Below are 6000 nucleotides of genomic sequence, written 5' to 3'. Positions count from 1 at the left end.
CAACTACTATTAAATTAATGCTAATCATTGGATCTCCCTATCATTGCTAGTTTTAATGTGCGCTTTCAATACCCATTTTAATGTGGGGTTTTTATGATTGTTTTAATGTACAGTATTTTAGCTTGTGGAAACAACGATTTTTCTTGTGCAGACAACCTAGGCGAGCCCTCTGGATGAGCTATGTCATATTGTGGGCTGTAGGTGTCGTAATGCAGGATGTGTCAATGCTAATAGCCTTATACCCAATGGCGTTATATTACATGCGTTTTATACGGAGGTGCCTGTATAATTTACAAGTACCTGTACTAATATTAATATATATTACATCTAGCCATCATACCTTCACATCTTTGTGGACCTAGCCAGCTTTCCAGAAGCAGTAGAGGTAGCTGTAAGTAGTTGTTATATATATATATATATATATATATATATATATATGTGTGTGTATATATATATATATGTATGTATACATATGTATTTGTGGTATTGTATATATGTGTGTGTATGTATAGATACATATAATATATAAAACATTTTATTTTTTCACTATTATTTTTGGATACATGTTAAATAAATATTCCTTTTATGATAGAATTGGTCAGATTGTCTTTTTAATATTCACCACCTACTTGTAACGCTCTCTTGTGCATGATGACACTATGGGGCATATTCAGTTGTCGGCGGAAACTCCCTGAGCCGCGAGCTGAAATCCAGCTTTTACGGTAGTAGTTTTAACGCGCCGCGGAAACGGCTCAATTGAATATGCCCCTATGATCTTAATTTCAGATCTTAGGGGCCCCCCTGTTTTAAGTGCCCCGGGCCCCCCAAAGCCTTAATCCAGCTCTGGGTATACCTGAGTTACTGATGTCTTAACTGAGGACTTGTCAGAGAATTGTAATTAGAGGTTAGGATGTGGTTTAGGTGCCAAAGTTTGTGTCCCTACAGGCAACAATGAGAAAAACCAAGCCTTAAGTGTAAGAAACAAAAGACAAACAATCTTTCCCCATAGCTTATGAATGTCAAATATACAAACCCTACAATGCAGTAGCGAGTTCATGAATATCTGATTAAGATAGTGACTGTTGCTTCTGCAGCACATTGCAAATGTTGAATTTAAGCTTTTGACGGGTGAACAGGAAATTGGTTAGGACCCAACAGGTTAATTCCATGATATGTGAGTGAACCTTGTGTTTATCATTGAGCATTTGGTGCACTTGTGCAATTGATTGAAGTGAATATGCCACAGTGTTATGACGGTAACATCACCTGGAAATCATGGCTAAAGAAAGATTTCAAGTAAGTAACCTCCTTGTACCCCAATGTTATTAGAACAACTGCATCATGGATCAAATAGTTTTAGATATTTCAACAAATTTTACAGCCTAATCATGTTGAATTTAATAGTTCTGCCAATCGTCTCCTCTGACTTGTTTATGTCATTGTCTTAGGAAACGAGCACAGGTAAGATGACATCTACACATTGGAAATTAAACTTACCTAATCAGCAGGCTTATTTTAGGGCAGCAAAAATAAAGACATTTGTATAGAGGACAATGGATGGAGCAGGAAGCTAATCAGGAACATTTAAAGAAGCTTCTCCAAGGATTCTCCACTTATCTGGATTCACTTCAGAACACCTTGGCGGCACCCGGGTAGGCCTTATTAAAGGTTGAATGTAAGTAGGCAATACATTCCTTGATGAATACAGGGGCAACTCACTTATGCGACGATAAACGTGGTGCGCATATCAGTGCATTTTTATTTGCTCCTCTATCTGATTCACCAGCAGATGTACCTTTGTGTACGACATGCATTTATGTTGCCGATTGACAGAGGAACGCACTCATGTTTTATGACATAATTGTCATATTGTCACAACTTACCTGTTCCATACTCCTGTGCTGCTGATTTCCTCTGCCTCTGTGTAGAGGTCAGCAATTCCTGGTTCAGGCGGTCACATGATCGTAGCTGGGAGATGGCATATTCAAACCTGCAGAGTATATAAAGCTCACTCTGGCATTGCAGCTGTGTCAGTGCAACATGTATTCATACCCAGATGACTCCCTGTTATGCTATGTTGCTGCTGACCTAGGCTTCCCTTGTGATTCCTTCTTGGATAGTGCTTCTGCCTGTTAACCCCTCATGTACCAGTCCTTGCTTGTTTTGACCACACTCTCTTGGATCCTGATTTTGTACTGCACTATTGCCTGTGTATCAGATCCCGGCCTGTTATTTGACTTCCCTTCTGCATACTGAATTTGTACCTCATTGCCACCAGTGTACCTGTTCTCGGCTAGCTGACCTGCTTTCAGATTTCCCTTTCTCTCTGATGTGTTACGCCTAGTGGCTGATCAGAGGGCAGTGACCTGCGTGTTCCCGGAAGCTAAAGTTCATCCTGCCTTGCAGCGGTTCTTGGTGTAGACCAGGGAATCTGTTATATTCCACACCTATGTTTGGCAAGCGCTAAACCAGGCTAGCATGTGTATCAAACACCCCAGGGCTCTCTTCCTGAGATAATCATTGCACATATTAACCCTGCATACTAGCCTTTTGTTTGAGGCATTACCACATCAACCTGTACTGTTACAAGGTATAATTGCATGATATTGCATGATATAAAAAAACATATAGAACATATCTCTATCACATTAGTACACATTTGCTTTATAAAATAAAACATAGACACATTTTTTATTAACTATATACATTTTCTTATAAACAAAATTTGAATATAAACTTATTGAACATAAAAACAAATATAAAACTAACTATAATTTTTTAACAAATCAAAAACTGTTTTTCATTTTTTTGCTTCAATTTATGGGCTGGTGGTGTTTCTTCATTACCTGAAAAACAAAAACAAAACAAAAAACATTTTACAATCACAATATTATGACATTTTGCAAGCATATTTTAGCTCTGTGGTTGCAGTTTAAAGCGCACTTCAACTGAGGTGCTACATTGAGAGAAACTCTCTGCAAGGTTCATCTTATTCTGAACACATTTTGCATTTTTTGAGTGACATGCAGTTATCTTGGGGAGATTGCTTGGAAACAAACACTTTTAGGCCCATGATGTCAGTCACGTGTAGAATACACATTTAGTAAAGAAAGGCCTACACTTTTATGCTGCTAAACCAAATAATTAATATGACACTAGATTATTAAATCAAAATACTTACATGTCTCTGCCTCCTCCTGCTTCTCCACTTGGGCCTCCCCTTCGATTCAATTTGGTTCTTCACAAGGGGCGCCTCCATGATTATGATGCTGCCAGGGACTTTCCTCAGGGGTTGGAGAAAGGGATTGTTGGGGGTTTGTGGAAAAGGCTGCCTCCTCCAGGTGCTCCTTCTGTGATTATGTTGTGACCTTTAGGCCCGATACATTTATATTTATATGTATATCTGCACAAGTATTGGAAATGTATTTTTGCCAGTATACATTGCAACTTTCTTTGATTTGAACATTTCACACAGGTGTCAGGACTTTAAGCGTTGCCTTAAGACAAGCTCCGGGAGCACCACTGGCATGCTCGGAGGACAGGTGGTGGTCCCACAGCTTCCTTGGATAACCAATTGGTGCAGGGCGCAATATAAATTGACAACTGCAACCGACCTAACTGCACCAATATCTCAACCAGGTAAATTTCATCTCTAAATAAAATAAAATTTCAAATGACTGTAATGTTGTGGCTGGAAGAATCTAAACACCACACCAACAATGTATATATTCACGTGTTTTTTTTAACTCCATGTGCCTTTATTCGATTAAAATTGGCAATTTGTCATATAAAAACCCACCAAAACCTAGACTGCAACCTAATCAGTCTATTGCATAAACTGGGGTCACATGCTGTATATCTCTGATCTGTTGACCTCATAATAAATATGTGTTGTTCCATTATCCTGGTGTCACTTGAGATATCCAATTACTTACAAAGAACTAGTCAAGATTACTATGTATTTTCTGTGATGAGTCCGTAGAGAATAACAGCTATTCTTGGATACATAGGTAAATTGACTTAAAGACAAAGATATGCAGGTTGCACTTTATCCATATTGTTCAATCATTTGGAGTAGTATTTTCTGTACATGACACCCAAAAAGAACACATGAGAACAAACTATAGTTTGTAATGAAATCAAATGATGCTCAAACTTGGATGTTTAGGACACAAACATACATGCTTATGATGTTATTTGTTTCCTCCACTATGTTAGCTGGAGATTGTGCGGCAGAGAGCATCTTGGAAGAGGAAGCCACAGGGGACGACAACTGTGTCGGGGCAGATAAAGAGCAGCCACAGGAGGAAGAAGCAGGTGATAGCGGGAAGTAGACAAATTTTGCAGGCTTCTGTGTAAAAATGTATGGAAGCAATAAAGTTTTGGAGGGACCAGGGCCAGATTAAGGGAATGGAGGTCCCTGGGCTAAGAGGGCCTCCATTCCCCCGTGAGACTTCCCCTGTGAGTCGCCCTGTGACCTGTAGTGGGTGCTCTCTGGAAAAGAGCGTACTTCTGTGTGCTCCTGAACTTGGATCGCATGTATCAGCTGAGGAGCGCCTTTACTGTACTTCGGCTTCATTCAACTGCAACTTTCCTTCCCCATTCCACCCCTGAAATAATAGTATGATGTAAGGGTCCTTTGCACTCTAGGATTAATTGAATGTTGCTGCATTCACTAGTGTATGGTCTGTTTCCGGGAATGCGCAGCGTGATTTTAGACAAAATTTAACATATATCAGCATTTGAGTTTATTAATGAATCAAGTCCTATGTCTTTTTTGCCACAGTCTCGTCCCCACCCCCCCCCCCCCCCCCCCCCAGGGGATAACACAGCATGGTAACGGCCCCAGATGATGAAATATTCACATACATATATATATATATATATATATATATATATATATTCACTGCACCTTATGCCGTCGATTCTACTATTTGAGGAACAAATAAAGCTTTTTTTCTCATTGTATGTACTAGTTGGACCGACCCCTCTCTCTCAGTACATGTGACTTTCATTCACTTTCACTCACCCCTTCCAAGGGTCTCTGTCTGTCATCCAATGCCTCCCTCTTCCAGGCAGCTTTCCATCCATCTACTCTCTGAGTCTCTTTGTCACACTAGTCCCTGTGCAGTCTCATTAACACTAGTGCCTCTTCCTGGGGTACCTCCTGGTGGTAGGGACCCCTCCCATTATAACTGCCCCGCCACTGTGGGGCTTTCAGAAATTTGGGGCTATCTATTCCCCCTACAGTGGTCATTCAATTGTGCCTTTTATCACCAATTGCATGTCCCCTCTTTGGGGACCTGGTACCTCCCTCTTCCATCCCGGGTCCCGGCTCAATATTGCTGCCAACCCTCTAATGTGGGAAACCAGACTCTTAAAGAGACTCTAGTTCTCAAGTGTGGCTCACATAGCCAGAGCATACATGCCTTGTGGCTAACTCCACCCTTAATCTCATGATGACACGGCTGTTTGACCTTGATTATAGATCACTCTTCTATACTGTTACACCTGCCAATGACAAACAAAGCTCAAATACACAAACAGTCTCATTATCATCATCATCACCATTTATTTATATAGCGCCACTGATTCCACAGCACTGTACAAAGAACTCATGCACATCAGTCCCTGCCCCATTGGAGCTTATAGTCTAAATTCCCTAACATACACACACAGACAGAGATAGAGAGAAACTAGGGTCAATTTTTGATAGCAGCCAATTAACCTACCAGTATGTTTTTGGAGTGTGGGAGGAAACCGGAGCACCCGGAGGAAACTAGGGATGTGCAGCAGCGACTTTTGGTGTCTCGTGTTTTGTGTTTTGGATTCGGATTTCCGTGATGTTTTGGGTTCGGATTTGTTTCGCAAAACACCTGCCGAAAGGTTTTGGTTCGGATTTAAGGTTTTGGATTCGGATTTTTTTTTTAAAAAAGCATAAAAAGTTCAAAAATCAAGTTTTTGGGCTTATTTTCACTCCTACGCTATTATTAACCTCAA

The sequence above is a fragment of the Mixophyes fleayi genome, chromosome 4 (genome assembly GCF_038048845.1).
Source record: "Mixophyes fleayi isolate aMixFle1 chromosome 4, aMixFle1.hap1, whole genome shotgun sequence".
Taxonomy (NCBI): domain Eukaryota; kingdom Metazoa; phylum Chordata; class Amphibia; order Anura; family Limnodynastidae; genus Mixophyes; species Mixophyes fleayi.
This window is presented reverse-complemented; position numbering follows the sequence as displayed.